The 20,622-nt window shown below is 44.6% G+C and overlaps 1 protein-coding gene across 1 annotated transcript in view; it reads right to left on the bottom strand.

Moving 5' to 3' along the window:
* Window positions 1-20,622, bottom strand: part of TG (thyroglobulin) — a gene marked incomplete at both ends in the record, with an annotated part of 179,405 nt that overhangs the window by 26,462 nt on the left and 132,321 nt on the right. The window lies entirely within an intron of this gene.

Genomic DNA, 20,622 nt, shown 5'->3' with positions numbered 1-20,622 from the left:
CAGGGCAGGCTTCTGTAGCTACTGGAAGGGATCTTGGACAGACTACTTACTACAAGTGTTTAGGAAAACCACTGCCTACATCTATACATGGTTATGCTGAAATGGCTTGAGCACACAGCAGGCCTTTGAGCAATAACTGAATATGAGTACCTCAGGGATATGGGCTACTGAAGGCAGATCAGTGAAGTGATTTTTCCACCACTGGCTAGAGCTGTATGTAGAACACCCATTTCCTATAGACGTGTAGGGCAGAAGTGAGCTGGGACAAAGGGCAGGATTTTGTTTGGTACTCTTAGTGCTAGAGGAGCTGAAAGAGCTGGAGGAGCTGGAGGAGCTGGAGGAGCTGGAGGAGCTGGAGGAGCTGGAGGGAGCATCAAGGCAGGAACCAAGCCCAGGCTCCTTGGTGGTCCAGGGATTCTGAGTAGATGTCAGAGCCAGAGATCATGTCCACTGCTTCATATACTTCTCTGGGAAATGCACCCAAGCCTGAGCCTGACACTGAATTCCATGGACACTGGAATTGGAGCAAGCTTCTGAGAGACAAGGAAAACCTAGAGACAGACCTAGAAACTGTAGCAAAGAGACTCTCAAGAATGGTTTCTATCCATGTCTGTGTAAACATTCTCATGTATGCCTTTAACTTGGAGTCATCTCTTTGCTTGACTCCTGGGCCTGTGAGTTTACTGAAGTTTGCAGCATTTCAGCTTTGGCAAAATCTTAACACGAGTCCTGACAATCATTAATGTAACTTCTATATTGAAGCTATAATCTGCAAAGTCATAGATCACTTCTCCTTCCTTCTTCTTTGGAACCAGCATTCTTGGTTTTAATTAGGCTGTGGCACTTCGGCGGGAAGAGTCAAGGTGTGGCTTGCTATGGCTCAGTGTCCATTGCCTGTCAGATGGTAGTGATCTACTGTGGTCCTCCTAGCAGAACAGAGTGGTAACTGATGCAAGCCAAATCCAAGGGCACTTTTCTAAATAAAAATGGAAGGTGACTAAGCATACATGCACATGTATGTATACAAATGCACATATTCATGTGGAAAGTGAAAGGCATTCATGAGAGGCCATTTTAGAGCTGGAGCACTAATCTATGTACATTTTTCTTCTGTGATCTCTGCATATTAACATTTCCTACCTACTTACAGATTGGGAGAACACAGTCCAGAAGGAGGAGGTGAGGTGTATGAGATCTTGAGACTTGTAATAACAGCCCAAGTAAAAAAGCCTTTAGCTTCCCCCATGACCTACCACCTCCCACTAAGAACAGCTCCACATTAACACAGTGAGTTCTCATTCTCATTATGAGTGGCTGACAGGCAGCAGCCAATAAGGAAGAGGCTTACAAAGATTGTCAGAGAGCAGGAAGATGATATGCCATCTCTCTTCCCCTTTGTCAGTCAGGAGTGCACAATGGAGGCCAGACTCAAATGGGGTTCTGCAAAGAAGATTTATGACTGCAGACTGGGAAGGACACAAAGACCGAACACTGTCCTTTGAAGTCTCTTGGCAAATGTTTACAACCTCTGTATATTCTGCTCAGTACAGACCCATTAGCTACAGAGCCTATTCTAAGTATCCCACACCCTCCTTAGGAGAGAAGCAAATATTGCTTATGTTTATGTTCTTTTTTGTATGCCACACTTCATCTCTAGACTTTCCACAGATTCAGAAAGAGCATCAAAGATGCTTAATAGCTTCCTGGTACCCAGCAGAAGAGGCAGAGACCCAAGTATTCTGATTCCAGTGTGCTTTTCCACGACAGTGCACTGCTTCAGTAAGATTCATAGACAGTCTGTTCCAATTCTCCACCCTATTACCTGCTCCCACCCTAAGATCACATAGATATTTCAACTTTGCCAATTCCTAGGGTCCTCCACCCATTAATAAAGGGCCAGTCGTCATGTTTAACCAGCTCCTTATAATTTCAGCAGTGTCATTGTGTCCATGAACTGTCATTGAAATTGCAATTAGAAAAGCATTTAGGCCATATTTTTAAAGCTGATTCCACACTATAGTGTGACTGATCCTTGTCATGGGACAGCATTCATTTGCACTTGTCACAGAAATAGAGCTACAAGTAAATGGTACAACTAAGGTCACTGAAGGTCACTTCAAGGGGAAGCAAGTGGTGAAGTGAAGCAAAAACCAATGGGAGCAAGGGTCTGTGTGAGGGGACCGGCTCCAACAAAAACCTCAAAGACCCCAGTGACTCCTTCTGGGTCATTCCTTTTGTTTGGAAGTAGATATTATTAGTGAGGGATCTGCACCTATCATGTCTCCTCCATGTCTCAAAGGCTTGACAAAGCACCTTGTGCCATCTGTTAAATATGTCATGTTTAATTGCCTTCATCACTTTCTGACTGCCAGAATCCATTTAAGTGCATGGCACGTAAAAATTACTGACTTCCCAGACCAAGGTGTCACACTTGAAAAACGCCATCTCAATGACAGCCAAGGTGGGATGTGTGCCCCATCATAAAGAAGACTTAAAGTGCAGCCCCAGAGCCTGTCTCCACTGCCACCAAAGAGCACTTTCTTCACACACATGGTCCTGCACAGACCTCCACAGCTGACTTCAGAACAAGAATTTCAAAGGGTCTTTCCTGCTTCTCCCTAGCATTCATTCCTGAGTCCAGCCACCATGGGGAGAAGGGGATGGCTAGATCCATGGGTGGCAGGGGAGAGGCTAAACTGTGGTTCAACACTTTTTGTCATTGTTCACTTTTTAATACTTTTCTAGGAAGGCTAGCCACATGTCACTTATGGGTAGCTTTGTAAAAGATGTACATTTTCTTAGCTCTACACTAGGGATCTAAGATCTGCTTCTCTGTCTCTTAACAAGAAGGAAGACTCAAGACCATGCCTCCCCTAGGAAGTATAAGTGTAGAGAATGGACTGGTCTGATGGAACAATAGACCTTGGGAATAGAGAAGAACCAGCTGGGAGCCTGTTGGAACAGTGCACAGCTGTAATGACCTGTCTAAGAGAGTGCAGGTGATGCTGGACAGAGAGGCAGAAGTTACCTAGAATGAGTAGAGACAATATGCTGCTCTACCAAGCGTCTCTACGCACTACAGGAGACAGAATGAATGATTGAGGGAGACTGTCTCTTCATCCTGGCAGCTGTCTGTTGACCCCTTGCATTGTAGCCTGTGGCTCTAACTTCCGGTGCCTGTTTGGGACATCCTGTTGCCATAGTCTGTTGTGTGTTCATATGAACTTGGCACTTCTCTGGCAGAGCTCACTTCCTCATCTCATGGTCTGAACCAACTTCCCACCAGGATGAGGGCTCTGACAGCCTCTGAACTCACCACTCAAGCAGATCCTTGCTTCAAATGCCACCCTGAATAGTCTTGTGTTCTCTTGCTAAGGTTATTATGCACTCTACAAGAAGAATATGTAAATTTTTACACCTCTATGTTTGTTCTATCTTTGAAGTCTGTTTCCTATCATGACCTTTAAATCTGTCAGATGAAAGCAAGTATAAATTACTGTTATTTTGAAGAGATAGAGGCAGGGGCTGGAGAGATGGCTCAGTGGCTAAGAGCCTCTTCCAGAGGTCCTGAGTTCAATTTTTAGCAACCACATGGTGGCTCACAACCATCTGTAATGGGATCTGATGCTCTCTTCTGGTGTGTCTGAAGACAGCTACAGTGTAATCACATAAATAAATAAAAATCTAAAAAATTTTTGAAGAGATAGAAGAAGACTAACTGGAAAATAGACTTTCAGGCTGTGGGGAATCTTGTAAAAATTTTCTCATAATGGCATTACCTACTTTCTTTGTTTATTAGTTTCCTCATCTGCTAAATGGGTATGTGACAATGTCACTAGAAACACATTTAGACATAGCTTATGAGGCCACCAGCCAAAATTCAAGTCCAATACTCAATGATGAGCTATATACAACTCAGGGAAGCTAATTAAAGCCCCAAGGCTCCAGTTCTTCTTTTTGTTTGTTTGTTTGTTTGAGTTTAAAGTAAGGGTGAGAAAAATACCTTACTTACATATTTGTTAGGAGGAATTTTTAAGGCAAAGGGCTTATGTGTACCAAGATTCCAGTAAATAGTATGAGTGTTTACAGATAATCTAAGCAATAATTCAGAGAATTCTTGTGAAAATCAAATGAAATCACAGGTATGAAAAGATGTTATAATTTATAAAAATTCTCCACATAAATGTCTATTATTGATATTACTATTGATGTTCACAAACTATAATTTTAAAATAGTGGACTATTCTCTAGTCCAATGATTCTTAACCTATAGGCTGTGATCCCTTTGGGGTTGAATGACCCTATCATAGGGGTTGCCTAAGACCAAGTTTATGCTAAAACTGAGAACAGATATTTACATTATGATTCATTACAGTAGCAAGATTACAGTTATTAGGTATCAACAAAAATAATTTTATGGTTGAGGGTCACCACAGCATGAGAAACTGTGTAAAAGGGTGACTAGTGTTAGGCTGAGAAGCACGGCTCTAGTTTAACAGAGGCAATTAGCATTTGAGTTTCATCTCAGTTGAGCCCATTTCCATGGCCTCCCATTGCTGGTGCGATTAGTCATGAATCAGTGCATGCTGAGCTCACCGTGGCTGATAATTTCACACCTATCCAGCTGGTTCTGACTGCGTGTCAGTGACTTAAATACCATCAAAGTCAACTTGGAACTCTCCTTTCTTCTGTCATGAGGAATTGGAACATCCAGGCATGAAATGACATCCGAGGAGGGTATGAGGTGGGGTTTCAGTAAGTGTGATCACAATCCTACAATGGATCTGAGCCTCATTTTGTACAGTTTGAAACACCCAGAGGTGTCTGGGCAGTAACTTTGGCATGGTTGCTCATGAGGTAAGGGTGCTTGGGCAGAATGGTGCCAAGGTCTTCCTGGTACAGTGTCAAGAAGCTGAGCACAGTGGCCTTATCACCATTTACACAGCCAGCTGCTTCCAGATCCCAGTACAGGTCTTTGCTGCTGCTGGAGCGACTCTATTACATGGCTCATTCCAGCAACTTCTGCACAAAGATGCCCCAGGGAATCCGAATCAGCACAACATGATTAAGGCCTTAAGGTCTTCAGAGATCTGGGGGAAGGCAGCTTCTTTCCTCTCTTTTTGAAATGCATTCCCTCAGTCTTATCAGCCCCTTCCTCCCTGTGAGCATCTACTTGTTCTACACAGATCTGCGTCACACTGACTGCTTACTGTCCCTCCCTCTTGGTGTCTGCAAGTCAAGCCCGCAGAGCTGGAGATTGGTCTTATTAGACACTTTTAAAAAAATGCTGTGTGTGAGGCCCAAAAACCCTCGGTATTCCCTTACCATGAATGCCCTTCTCATGGGAAGACCCCATAATAGCCTTGTTCTTAAACATCTCAAAACATTTTCAAGAATCCTGCTTAGAAACAATTCATTTCTGATTTGGTTTCTGTCAGGATTCATCTTCCAAATGAGATACCTACTGTAGCCCCACGTGAAGGTTCTAGAGTATGTTTCTATTGATATTTTTAAAGAAATGTCATTCTTTCAGTTTCTTTCTTTTTTCAATTTCTGAGTATAGGTACATTTTTTTTGCTGTGGGTACATAATTCAGAATTATGAAGTGAATAATCAAACAATAAAGAGACACTGGGAAAAAGATGCCTGGAACATACCCTCATCCAGGGGTTCTGTTGATAGTTTGCAGGCAAGTCAGCAAATCATTTGACCTTGGACAGGTGTAAATTACCATGGCAACTGTTGAGTTGCAGACAGAAACAACCACTATGCCTACCGTCCTTCATCCTTCCTAATGCTACATGGCACGAACCACAACACCCTGGTGAGTGCTTATGAAGTGCCCAAAACAATAGAAATAGGAAGAGTATCAGAAGGAGGGACATAGATGGGCTTGTTCATTCGCTTGTTGGAGTAGATTTGAGAGGGACAGAGAATGAGTCAAAGAGCCAAGAAGCCTGTCAGTGGCCAGTACTGCCATCATTGTCAGCTCCAGACAAGACAAAAATGTAGTCATCCCACAAAAACAGGAATCGAGAAAGAGGTACAGAGAAAACATCCCACGAGACCTTCAGATGTCTAGCTATATCAAATTCTCCAAATTTTAAGGATCTCCATAAAACATCAACCTCTGGTCTGTCTTAGCCACCAAAGCTTTGCCAGATTCTTCTAGGATCCCTGTGCACCAGGGCTCCTACCATGCTGCCCTGTTCCACTGTTCTCCTGTTCTCTCTTCAACTCAAGGTTAGCTCTAGAGGGTAGGTAAAGTTGCAGCCCTGCCTCCCCATAGCTTTGCCCTGTGTTATCCCACAGAGGCTCCATCACAACTATCTCAACAGATAAGTGTCTGAGTTGGATTCAGAAAAGATGGTGGCTTTCAAGCTAACACATCTAGAAGTTAGTACATTACTCATACGGAGCTGCGAACCACACAGGCTCTGGAGGCACATTAGTGGCTTTAGATGAGCACAGACAGAAGAACAGGATTCTAGTGAGTCAGGGTGTTTCTGGAACCCTCTTAAGCAGAGGGGACAAGCGCTTCTACTTCTTTCTTTTGCTGAGGAACTATGGTCCCAGGAGTCTTCCTGCAAAGACAGTCCCTGATGACACACACAGGTTTGGAAATGGTTTGCAGTGGGTGAACTCAGATCTTCCCATAGGCCACTTCTCTAACTCTAAGCCAATCCCAAAGCAGAACTTGCACATCCTGAGAAATGGAACTGTCTACCTGTCTGTACACCAGAAAAACAGGCTAAGAGGAAACAAATACAAATGTTACTGTTCCCCAGACACAGTCTCTTTTCTTCAGTCACTCAGTGGATACTTGTGGGTCATCTCTTCTGGGTAGGTTCAACGCACATGTTAGAATCACTGCCTCCAGTGTTCATGGATCAGACCCACTTAGGTTTTTCCAAGGGTCCACAGAAATGGAGGCTTTGATGTTTTTATAGCACACTAGGAAATTTTTGTACATTTCCCCATGAGTCCTCACAAGCAAGAAGTATTATGTTTTGCTCTGTGAGAGACTTGGAAATTTGCACAAGGTCATACAGCCCTGCCTTTATCTATCTGGACTCTGACTCCTGTGTTGCAAATATAGCTCCTAAGAATGTCAAAAAGGGAGTTTCCACTTCTGGCTAGGGAAGCTCTGATAGCTACAGGGAACAGGTGAGCTCTGGGTAGCCCAGGAGACTATACATCTGCAGGAGGCAGGAATTTCCCACAGGCAGGAAAGGCATCTAAGTGCTTTTGAACTGCCTAACCTCATACACTAGTACTTGATTCTGTTCACTCAAGGGATGCTGCCTGGTTCTTAAGCTTGGGTTCCTCTTCATATATTCCCACAATATTTATATAGAAAGAGGGAAAATACACCCTGAACTCCCAGACCTGGGACTCAGTGATAGTCTCACATACCTGCCATGAAACACCAAACTGCTTCACAGAATATCTCTTGCTGAGCCTAAAGCCTCCAGTAGGACTGAATCCAAAGAAATGAGCTTTGAACTGTACCAGCTGGAAGGCTGCCAGCTCCAACTGGGGATTGTGGCAGCTGACCCATGACAAGGGATTTGTCCCCTTATAGCAATGGTAGAAGCCACACTGCCCCACTTCACTGAGTGATCCTTGGCTCACTTGTGGCTAACAGCTTGCTGTCTCTCTGTGGTTGATTATCTATGTAACCGATAGCTAATTAATTTGCAAAGCCCTCTGGACATCTGACACAGATGGCATGAGTGCCTTTGTGGACCTAAATTGTGACCTCTTGAGAGGCAGATGTCATGCTAATGTAGCTCAGCCTGGCTGGCCATATACTTAGCTTGAAGGCCATCACCTAATTTTAGCTTTTGTGCTGACTCCAGGCATTAAAGACCCTGAGAAAAACCTACACTATATGGATGAAATCTAACCATATCCTGCTAAATTTCAATGCATTATAGAAATGGAGCCCAGGAGTCTTCTGAGCTGTTCTCCAGCTCCCGCTACTTACATCTGCATTGAGTCTGTGGATTTTGGCAGGTGCCCCGTCTTCTTTACTAGATTATAAACTCCTCAAAGACAAAGATGGGTAGATCTATATATATGCCATCTTGCTGTCCGCTCTGAATGGACATAGAAGTTTGCAGTCCCACCTAGTTCAGCATCGGGGATGACACATTTTGGGCGGGATCTGAGCATTTAAAGAACATTTTACTAGGAGTCCCTTGTGAACCGGGACTGGTACATAGTGCTTAGCACACACAGTGCACAGGGCAGAAGAAGACTTTGAGGCAAATTAACCTCGTTTTCCTCTGTAGGACCTCTGCCTTCCCACAGGCTTTGACCCTGTGGGGCCTGAGTTTAGGACTGGGGTCCTATTCATTACTTGTCTCTCTCTGCCTTTGCTGTTCCTCAGACTTCCATGGTCACAACAGTAGTTTCTTCTATTGATCCTCTCAGCCTGGTTTGTTCCAAGGCTATCTGACCCCTAAAATAACAACTCAATGACCTCCACATATACCTTGTCCCTAAGAACCACTGCCTGTGGACCTCTGTCCCAGAGCTCACTCTGTCTGCCCCCTAGGTCTCTATCTAATGGCTCCAGTAAGCAAGACTCAGGGAGGGCAGGACTGGCACTGGCTTAGCATCCTGGCTGAATTCCAGGGACTGAATGGCCAGCCATGTTAAGTGAAGGAATGCCAGGGACAGGGATGAATTCATGGAAGTTGTGGGGCTTCTGCATAGATGCTAAAATGCCCCCCACTCCTGTCTCTCTGAATCCCCCTCCCTCTAGAGCTCTGTCACTCCTCAGTGCATGTGGGGGAAAGCCCCACTTCAGCTGATTCCACTTGCTTGTTCTTCCTCACTGAGGCTACTTCTACAAAATTCTTATACCATCTGCCTGTTACCTACCCAGCATGCTTTGCACAGACAGAGCTGGCTTTTCACAAGCCAGCTGAATCTGTCTAGTACACAGCAGGTGCTAAATTTAGATGCTGCTCCACTGTTTATAATTCATATTTGCAAAGGACACCCAGCAAGGTTTCTAAATGACTGTCTTGAGTTTCTACATTGGACTCATTGGGTGGGGTCCTCAGTTCATAGGCCCCAACTCTGCTCTGGCTCTGTGGAGACTAGCTGCGGACTATGGGAAATCACTGACCTCTCTAGGGGGTTTTCAACGCTGGGAATGGGAATGGCTGAGAGCAGCCTGTACGTACTACTGTCGGTCATTTTCTCATTAGAAATAGGCTTCTCTCCCACCCAGCAGCACAGCCATAGGTTTCTTTGCTACAGACTCATACATTATAAAATGACATTTACTGCATATATAACAATATGTTATATAAAGACACTTTATATTCTAATTTCAAACCATGGGAAAATTTAAAAGAGAGCAACGTATACACATTCAGTCATCCGAGTCCTCATGAAAGTTGCCTAACTCCACCCTCCCTCCCCCTTCCTGTTGAGTATATTCATTTTAGTGAGCCATTTTAGAATGATATGTTCCTACATGTATGTTAGCACATGTTCCCCAGAAACTATCTCCTTCCATACAGCTGTCTATTATCACCCTGTTGTAGAACACTGACCTTGTGACAATCATCTTGTCCAGTGTGGGCCCGGGTGTCTCACCCATTTGGAGGCCTCTTGTTAAAATGACTTCTTCAGGGCAACCTGGTTGCTTCTAGCTCTTTCTCCTTAAACCTGGGCTAACTCAAGGACCATGCCTTGCTCCAATCTGCCACCATCCCCTTTGTCTGTTAGGTTTTGTCTAAAGAGCCTCAGTGGAGGTAGGTTTGTGCTCAGGCATGCTGCTGAGTGGCTCTGCCAAGCACAGGTCCCTGGCAACTGAAACAGGCCTATAGACAGCACAGCTCCAGGGACTGTTCTGGGTCCCTTCTGTAGTGACACAAGAGAGCTGTGAAAATGAAGAAACCCTAGAAAGAAAAGTTGCAGTGAGCTATCCTTATCCTCCTTGGGCCAAGTAAGCTCTGGGGACACAGAAGGGGAAATTCACAGCCCCATTTGCTTTTTAATTAGAAAAAGATGGAGAAAAAGAGTGTGTTTCTGTAAGCCCTGGCCACTTACAATCTTGCTGGCTTATTCTCAAGTGCTTTGTGAAGGAATGAATATGTCCCGTCTCTTCCCCATTGTCCTTGTAGAGAGAAGTGTGCTCTGCGCGGTTAGTGAAAACAGGAACCTGCCCCGCTACCAGCCCCTTGCCTTTGCCTTCCTTGTTTCAGCAGAGGAAGTGTGAGGCCCTTTAGCAACTACAACTCTGCAGCTTGCTTGATAACATGGGCTTTGCCTACACTCCCTCTGGAGCCTGTGTGACCCACTCATCCTGGAGCAGCAGCCACTGATGGAGAGCTGGTGTCCCTCTACCCACTGACCCTCTACTGCCAACTCCCAGGAGAGCCATGTTCTGCATCTGAAGGTATTTAAGGAACTGTGGCTGGGGCAGGGACAAGGACAGCAGAGACTTTAGGAGACCTCTGGAGGTACAGCTGTTAGGACTGGGCTTTGGGGAGCTAGAGAAGGACTCCTGAAATTGAGCAGGGAAACGTCCTCGTGAAGAACTGCCTCAGCACAAAGAGTGCTCAGAGGATGCTGAGACACTGCCTAGAAAGGGAAAGGTGCTGTGCCAAGGGCTGGGCATCCTGTTTTCCTGCCAGCAGCAGTCTGACTCAAGAAACATCTAGGATGGGACAGCTATGTTGCCTTGAACAAGTCACCTTGAGCAAGTCACTGAAACCACTGTAGACCTCCGTGTTCATGTATGGAATGGAAACAGTGCTACCTAGATCACACAGAGGTTGGTTAGATGACCTGAGGTAGCATATACACTACATAGGCCCAGACACTAGGTAGGTGCCCAGTGAGGGCTGTCAGCCAGCCATATGTCTAAAGGTGCAGAGGCCTTGAATGACAGTAGTTGGGCCATATGGGAGGCTGGTAGTTTGAATCTTCCTGGGAAAAGTGGCATAGATAATTGACAATTATCTGAGAAGGAAGTAGGCAGATGGGAGAGCTAAAGAGAAGACCAACATGCAATGCATATAAATTCTGAAATTATGAATGTTATAAATGAAAGAAATGTTGGAAATTCAGAATTCCCTAAGCAATATGCCATGATGCAATAAGTGGGTATCTGCATATTGGGAGAAAATGGTGTCAGTGAACAGGCTGGGCTGAACCTTCAGAGTGGCCGGACTAGGGGCACTGAATGGGATCAGCACCTGCTGCGCAGAGTGACTGTGTTAAATATAATAAGTTACTTTCAGAACAGCACTATTAGTCTATAACTGTTCTTCACTTTTGACTTGTGAAAAGGAGGCTCAGGACGTTTAAATGACTTATTTGAGTCATCTAGCTGGTTGGGAGATACATGGGCCTCCATGGGGGAAGGAAGAGTCTTGGTGAGTGCAAAGGACTAAGGACAAAGGTCTTGCTGTTAGTGGTGCTTTTGTGTTTTCCATCCCACAGTTCACAGATTGTCCTTTTGAGGGTTGCTAGAAGATGTTGAGTTGCAAGACTATTCAACTGAGCTATGTTGCAGTGGGAGGGATGGGATTTCTGGCCACTTCTGTTGGAACATATTTTCCAGTTACTGGATCTATTCAAAATCCTTAGCACACTCTAGAAGTGTAGTGATAATTTGTGGGACAGACACACTGAAATCCACTTGGATAGCTCCTTTTTAGACAGATCTCGGATTGGAGTACCTAGCACGGCATTCCAGGGTTGCCACCAGAGGTTTGTGTGACTCTGAGCAAATTCCTTTGCCTCTCTGAAAGTCTGCCTGTTTTTTTCATTTATCATAAGAAGCTTAATTTCTGTGATGTTTGTAAGAAGTCTACATTATATGCAACATGTAGCTAAGTAGCCATTAACCTGGAGCCAGGTGAAGCCTGCCTAATACACATTTCCAGCAGAAAATTTCCAGCAGTGTTAAATATGGAGAGGTCAAGCTCCAAAGCCAAGACATGGGGCTGCCTCTCTTTTCTGAAGACAAATTGCTGCTGTTGCTCCATTGGACAGAAAAAAGCCCCATCAACAGGTGCCTATCTCAACAATGGAACCTGTTCTCAATAGAGAGAAACCTCTCTGTCTTTCTGGGTTGGGGAAGCTGCGGATGACAGGATGCCATTAAATTCATAAATTCCTTATTTCAGACCTTCATGTATCCTCTGCACTCACAGAGATGGCTGAATGGTAATGTCTTATTTGCATTAAGTAGGGACTTATTTATTGCTGTTCTGCTGTGAACTTGGATTGAAAAGCCTTATTAAGAGTCAAATATCAGCAAATCAGATCAAACCATTTGTTAGTCAGCCAAGGGGTGGATATATGAGTACCATCCATCTTCTACCAACCCACCCACACAACCATCTTTCCATCCATCTATCCATTTATCCTTCCATTCACCCATCCATCCGTTCATACACCTTTTCTTCCTTCTCCCCTTCCTTCCTTCCTTCTTTCCTTCCTTCCTTCCTTCCTTCCTTCCTTCTTTCCTTCCTTCTTCAGTTCCATCCATCCCTCCACCAACCCATTCATCCACACACTCATATGTCAACCCACCTTCTCTATCATCCATCCATCCACTGACCCATCTGTCCATCCATGCATCTGTTCCCTCAGTACACACACACTGGAGTCATATCATGTGGTGGACTTCCTTCCCCTCTCACCCCAAGCTTCTAAAAAGAATTTAAGTACATCATGTCCCAACCACTTCCTCCCATCCCAGAGCCATTCAGGAAGGAGCATATATGAGTACAGTAACTCCAGCTACAGCTATACATGGGGCCTCAAGGTCACAGGGTGTTACTTCTGTTGTTAGCCTTGGTGAGTCTCAATTCCCTAAGCAGGAGACAGCCTGGGGTCATTCTGGAGGGCTGGGTATATGTGGTAGACAGATGAAGTAGTAGAGACTCAGAGAATCTCAAAGGAAAGTGATTGTTTTCTTCTGGCTGAGGTTCCTGTGCCCTAAAAGCATCTCTCACGCCAGACTAAGCATTTTACATTCTTAGTAGAATTTATATTTTCATTCACTACACCTAATTATTGTACATGTATTTGGCACCAGATACATGAAGGATCAATTTTTCTTTTGTTGTCTTAATGTGGTATTGCCTTATGCCACACTCTGTCATTTTTTTAATGTTCGGGAGTATCAGAGATGGCAGCTAGCCCTGGAAGCACAGATCTGGGTTCACAGCCTGCCCCTATTTCTGAGCGACACCCTAGTTCTAGATAAATTGAGCAATTTTTCTGGTCTCAGTTTCCTGAAAAATTCTAAAGATCTGAGTGCCACGTGCATTGTAGAGGTCAAGGGAGAAGGTATTTTGAATATAGAGACATCAGAAGTCCTTTGTGCATGATCACTCTAGCCCATAACTACTCTTGCTGTGTGTTAGGCCTCTGAAACTCAGAAGCATCTGCCTCAGCCTGTGACGAGCACAGGGCGTCCTCCATCTGGTCTGCCTACATTTTATGAAGCAGCAGATGGCATGTCAAGTAAGGATAGTGGCTTTCCCCACGCCCACTCTAGCTGGCCCACTGTGGGTGCTAAAGATGTAATGTGTGGAAAGTAAAATTTAGGGGAAACTGGTCTAACTCATCTTCATGACAGGATTGCAGTCACCCTTCAAATGATTTCACAACAGAGTCTACAATACTCTGAGTCCAAGAACCAGATTTCTGGTTAGGCACTGTGCAGGGGAAATTGGCTTCCAGCGGTCAGACAGCAGACCATCTTCTGCTCCTTCTGCAGAGTATTTCAAGCAAACCACATTCATAAAACACTAGCATGTTCCTTTGGGGAACAACATGACTGACAAGTTAGAGTCGAAAGTGAGAGAATGTATGCCCTAAAAGTTGACCCGTTCCCTGACTTAGGTTTCTTACTTTTTGGTTGAATGCCCCAGGCATTGACTAAATCAGGGTGTTTTAAGGATAACGGAGACCTTCCACACAGTGGCTGTTCATTGACCCCAGTGGCTCCTTTCCTTTGAAACTAAGGAAATCTGCAGGCAGGGGGGCTTCCATATAGACTGATAGTGAGGAGGAAGTGTTGTTGTTTCATTAGTAGGAATGTAAAACTGTCCAGCTGATATGTATATCAATATGAAACATCCTCAAAAAAATAAAAGTAGAACTATACCATACCTGAGTGTGGGCCCAAGAACTCCGAGTCAGCAAACAACATGGATATCTGTAGATCCATGTTTACTGCAGGAGTATACACAATAATCAAGACAAGGAATGAGCCTAGATGTTCATCAACAGAGCAGTGAAGAACATGTCTTACACCCATCCAGCCATCTACAGTTTTATTCAGCTATAAAGATGAGTACGATTATGCTATCTTTGGAAAATGCAACTTGAGATTAATATATTAGTAAAATAAGCCAAACTCAGACAAATATTACAATTTTCCCCTTGTGTGGAAACTAGATCCACCCCCTCTCTCTGTATCTGTGTGTGTGTCCCTTTCGCCCTCACACACATACATGTATGCCCACACTTGTACAGCCATGAAAGTAGAGGGAGCAATAAGTGGGAAAATAAAGGAAAGGGTCTAAAGATAGTGTAAAGGGACAGGAGAGATTAATAGAAGTAAATATGGTCAGAGCACATGACAGAATCCAATGGATACAGTCTGAACCAATCACACTGTATAATCAATACATGCTAATGATTTTTTTTGTCATTTCTTTTTTTAGGCTGTTGGTTTCAGCTTCCCAGAGTTAGCTGGTACTTCTGGGAGGCCCTTTGGGTTTACACATCCAGGGATGAAAAGTGGGAAGCCAGTACTAAGTCAGCATGACATTCTATATCACAGAAGTTGTCGAACACGTCAAACTTGAGAATTTCTCAGCACCAGTTGCTAAAGGTGGCTAGGACACTGCAAGTAGCTCTGTTTGGCTGGCACACTGTGGATTTTGTTTTATCTGCTTCTGAGGAGTGTGTTCTGAGGTTTAGAGAGGAAGAAACTATAAAGAAACCAGTCAACAAGGGGACAGTCATGACCAAACACTCAGCCCACAGTTTAGAGTCAGCGTCCAGTTTGAGGCCGCACTCAGAGAAGTCTCTTAACTGTTATGGTTGTCTTGGACTCTTGTGGGAGAGCAGCTATTTGAGTTCTACTTGACCTGAGATCCTATCCAGGCTGACTCACAAGGAAGGGGCCATTATCTGGGCATATTACCTTGAGCAGAACTCAGATTTCTATCTTGATGGTAAGTTTGTGAGTAATGTTGGTGAGGAACTTTTGCTGGGAAACATGATGTCGCAAAGAAATCACAGCCTTGCTAGTGTTGGGGCCCAGATTTCTGTGCATGTTAGCATTTCTCTGAATGTCTCCCCTCGGCTACTTCTTCTATAATTAGACTTATATTCCACAAATTGTCACAGGAGATGGGAAGTCAACAGCAGCTTGCCCTGATCTTCTTTGTATACTAAGGTCCTGGGAAAACTTCCTTCAGAATAACATGTCCAAAACAACATGCTTGAACCATATTGGACTAGGCATGTTCAATACTTCCCCACTGTTAAACAATGTGTAAAGCAATGCCTAGAGTCATGCTCTAGGCCATTTAATCGAGAAAACCAGGTTACGTTCTAACTACATTCATAGCTGTCTGTGGCCTCCTGTAGCCCATGCGGTCACAAGGTGAGCTGCTCTGGTAGTCTTGCTAAACCTATTAGGGGACAGACACCTGCCAATTGAAGCCAGGATGTGGTGGGGTGCCCCCAGGAAATCCTGCCAGCTTCTCAGAGGAGCCCGGCACTAAGCTCCAATGACATCTTTTATTTTCCCTGAGGCAAATTGTCAGACCCCAGACATCACTGAACAAGTCTCAGGGAAACCAGTCATACCTTGGGGGTGGAGGTGGGCTGGATGAGCAATGCAGCCCAGAAAGAGCAAGTGATTTGCCCAGTTGGCACAGTGAGTTAGTTAATGACTCTCACATACCAAAGGACCTGCCATTGGCACAGTTTTGGCTACCAATTACCAATCACATTCCTCCTTTAGTTATGCATTGCCATTTATTTCCCAAACAACTTTGTGGAGCATACTTTTGTATTTTAAATTGAGAGAAAAGAACAGAATAGATACCCACCATGTCTCCAGAAGAGGAGAAAGACATGGCCTGAGGACAAACAGCCAGTGAGTGGGGACCTGAACTAGTGGTAACCCTGCGCTGCAGGCCCGTCGGCAGGGCTCTCTGAGTCTCAACCAGCTTTGAAGCACAAAACAAATTCGTGCACATAAGGCAAGTGTGGAGATTCCAGAGATGTGTATATCAGAAGCAGCCATGTCCTATGATATCATTCACACCCAGAGAGAATCCTTCGGAACTCCTGAAAAAGTTTCATGTGCTATGCTGATGTATTCAGTGTATGCATAGGCTGGTTTCATTTTAATGAAGTTGATCACTGTGATAAATGCCCATAATCCCAGTACTCCAGAGACTCAGGCAAAGAAAGGGTCAAATGTTCTAGGCCCATCTGGGCTATGTTGCAAGACCACATATATACCATTAAGATAGTCACCATTTTCTGTTCTGTTCTGTTCTGACCTGTGGTGCTACAGTTCTGAGTGCTGGCAAGTCTAGAATTATTATCACATCTTCCCCCTAAACTGAGGTCACACTGTTGTTTTCTCAGACTGGGAAGAAGAGTAGGAGGCTAAGGCAAGTCCCTAGAAATAGAAAGAGTGTGGGCTTTGGAGCCAGTAGACCTGCTCCGACCTCTGTGTTACCTCTGCCTAGTCTTGAAACCTCAAAGCATATGGCTCGCTTAGACTATGTGAGCAGTCAGGCATAGTTATTGCAGTACTTAGCCCTGTGCAGAAAAGAGCAAAGCAAATCTGCTTGGTGGCTGTTTCATGTGTCACTGTTGTGGTTAGAGGTGACATATGCGTGGACACTGAGGTTCTGACTAGCGGTCTCTGGCTCCCAGACCTTACACAATGGCGACAGGAATGAGTTTATAGATGTCATGTTGTAAAAGAGATAGATTACTCCACAGGGAAGTTTGGGCTCTTAGGTTTCACATTCATGCCTGCTGTATCCAAGGCTCCCATGTGTCTTCCAGGGTGTACCCCCACCTTGCCTCTGGTTGGCATTCTTGATGTTCTTTCTCTTTGATGCTGAAAAGGGTCAAAGATGACATCCCTATCCACAGACAAACGTGGGTGGCAAGTGTGCCATGTAGAAAGCACACACAGTTCTATAGTGGGATGCCATCAGAGTAGAAGGCTTGGCAGCTGCCAGCCCCCTCGCACCGATGCAGACCCACAGTAGAAGGGGCTGGAGCTGAGCAGGCAGAAGACATGCAGAGAAGGATGGCTAGATACACGGACACTTTCCCTGTGGTAGCTCCACCAAAGACCTGGGATGTTCCCCCTCTAAACCACTCGAACAGTGGGCTGACATGCACTGTCCGGAGCCATCTAGAAAATGGTCACAATGGGGGGGGGGCATGGTTACAGTGGGGGGCATGCTGTCTGAAGTCAAGAAAGATGGAGTTTCTACATGGAAACCCAAGGAAGTTCTTTTATGAAAAAAAAGAGAAGTGTCTGCTCTCAGAGATGCTGGTGAGAAAGTAGTCTGGCACGTGCCACCTTCCTTCCCTCTGTTCTGAAGAATATAAGAACAGAATTTGTTCTCCTTCCAGTGGGATTTTGTAAAAATGATGATGGCTCTTTTCTTTTATTAATAATCTTCCAAGAGCCATAGAGTCTTGATTGCTGGAATGAAGTGGGGTTAAAAGGCTCACTCTCTGGAGAAAGTTACTCCCTATTCATCTCACTCTTCAGAAGTGGAAAATGAGTCTGGAGGGCACACAGAGAACAGCTTTCATGTCAAGACTGGAGGGAGGTGACTAGGCACTCCAGTCCTTCCACAGAGAAAGTGGCAGAGGGTGGGGGAGGCAGAGATGGGCAGAGCCAGTGTTAATTAACTCAGCTCTGTTCTTCCCTTTCTCATTGTTCCTAGAAGCAATTAGTCTCTTGCACCTTTTCTCCACCTCTAGCCACTTTAGAAAACTGTCACGGATTAAATCAAATTGTTTGGTTATTTCCTCCGGGAGGCCCCGGCTCTCCTCCTTCTGGATATTGCCACTCTTCTCAAACTAAAGCTTCAAGTGGCGACTTAACTCCTTCTTGGAGGCTCTGTGAAGTGGTACCACGCTGTGGGGTTGTGGAGGTGACATGAAGCTGGTGGTTCAAGGGCAATCTTCAGCCCTTTTGTCAGGAGAAGGCAGGGGAGGATAGCACATCAGAACCAGGGAAGTGAGGTAAGAGCTAAGCCCCAGGCCTAGGGTCAGGCCGTTCATCCTGTGTTCCTCAGCTCATGATTTTGGGTTTGTCTCTGTTCGCACTGTATTTTTGCTATGTGAAAAAAATGTACGCTTCCAACTTTCCTTCATTCCTCCCTTTCTTCATCCCCTTCTCTCCGTCTTTATCCCTCCCTCCCTTCTTTTCTGTCTCCTTCTCTCTGAATTTTATGAAAACAGTTCCTTAAACAGCTCACAAAACTTGAAAAGAATTGGGAGGGAATAGGGAATTTGGATTCCAGGCGCACAAACTCTCTGGTCAGTAGGTTCTGCCTTTCTGCTTTGGCTCAGGGTCAGGTATGGGTTAGAAGCCTAGCACTGTCTACTGTGCTGGCAAGGAGAGGTGATGTCATTACTCATTCTGTATTTAAAAACATCTTTTTAGAGTACAGCTATCCATGTAAACATTGGGACTTTTTCCCCAAAGAGAAAGGAAATTTATGACATTGTAATATCTTGGAAATGTTACTGTTTTCACTTTGTCATGTGGCATATACATTCTTTTCCAAGGGGGGGAAATGAAGGTGCAACAAAAATCACAATAATCTCTTATTTTAATTAGCAAGTGAAATATAAGTGAATAATCATATGTGTGAATGTAAAAATACATAGAGATACGAACTGTTAGGTCCCTTTTTGTTATTGGGTTACATATGGTTTCAAGGCTGACCTCTAGGCATCGATCCCTATCATTCTCCTTGCCTCCAGTAAATGAGGAATTCCAACTCCTGTTTCCCCTCCTTGAAAATTAGGGTATAGAGCAGACATCCTTCTCCCTCTGCTTGGAGGCCTTGCTCTCAGAATCTGTGCACATAGGACTTGAAATTTTAAGCTTAACAGTGGTTCATAAGCTATAGGTACTCAGTATAGGTGGTATTTTGAATTCTGAATTTTTTCCCTATGCTCATATCTGTGGTTCAGTCTTCTCTCTTAATGATATAAAGCAGGATAGAGTCAAGGTCCCTAGCAGTTACCTGGTCACAAGAACAAACACCTCATACTGTACAGGTGCTGTGTGGCTGAACTTCTATGGTCTAGGTTTGGAATAAAATATAATTTGACTTATACTATTCTTAGCATATGAGGGGCATTTGAGGAGCTGGCCCATTGATAGGAACTGGCCACACACAGAGTATAGAGAAGTGATCCGAAGCAAGAGTCTCAAACTCATGCAATCTTGACCCAAGGTGTACACTCAGAACAGGTAGAATGTTTCTGTTTGCAGTATGTGTTTCCTGTCAGCCTAGAGACTGGCTAGTTTCTTCTCCTTGTTACTGAAAACGGGAAAAGCTCTGTTATTATTTATGGCCACATTTTCTGTGCTTCTACCATCCTTGAAGACACAGTGTCTGTAAGACTTTCTTTTCTTTTCAAAATACTTGACCAAAGCCCCTGGATTTGAATGTTTGTCAGCATAATGATATTCAGCCAGGCCATGTACTGTGTTTCTCCTGTTTTTACTCAGTTTTGTGGTAAATACCCAATAGCTGTCCAATCACGCCCACCGAAGCAGGCAAGAGCAGTAACAGGTTGTCAGGGAATGTCAGTTCATAAAGAGAACTACAGCATAATAGTCTGTGTGGGGCTCCTGGACAGCCCTTCATGAGACAAATGGGATCGCCTCTCCTTTACTTGTTCGTAGCTTGGGACAAGTCATTTTCTATGTGGGGTTTGTTCTCTTAAGGACACAGGGATTTGCAATCACCAAGGCTAGCCTAGAGGTGAATGTATCTGGCAGCCTGGAAAGCGGGCTCCAACCAAGCCAAGGGTTCAGTCATGAAGCTGGCTTTGTTAGCCTTTGTTAGCATGGGTGTGAAAATTCACACACAAGAAAAAAAAAAAAAATCATGGCAAAATCCTCCAGCCTGGCCAGATCCTGGATCCATACCTTCACACTGTGCTGCCTTTCACCTTCTAAATGTGGTGTGTCCTCAATTCCTGGGCCATGAGAGCTGTTTGCTAGAGTCTGTGAGCACAGCTTCTTTGGGGCAACCTAAGATACTACTCAACTTCTCCAGCACCCCCTTCTCTGCTCAGCAATGGTGTGGAGGAATGGAAACTTTTGCCACCAACAGACTTGCTAGCAACTTCCTTCTCTGTGGTTTTTCTCTGTCATCCCCTTGATAAAAGAGTTTGAGCTGTGCCTCTGTCACCAATACTCATGAATTGCATCTTGACATAAAAAACAGCCCCCCTTCAAGAAGCAGGCTGCCTGAGAAAAGATGCACCATGCGCTCTGAACTGGGTCACCCCCCACTCAGAGAGCCGTGGGTGCGCCTCACTCTG

This window comes from Micromys minutus (assembly GCF_963924665.1).
Source record: "Micromys minutus genome assembly, chromosome: 27".
In the NCBI taxonomy this organism is placed as follows: domain Eukaryota; kingdom Metazoa; phylum Chordata; class Mammalia; order Rodentia; family Muridae; genus Micromys; species Micromys minutus.
This window is presented reverse-complemented; position numbering and strand designations above follow the sequence as displayed.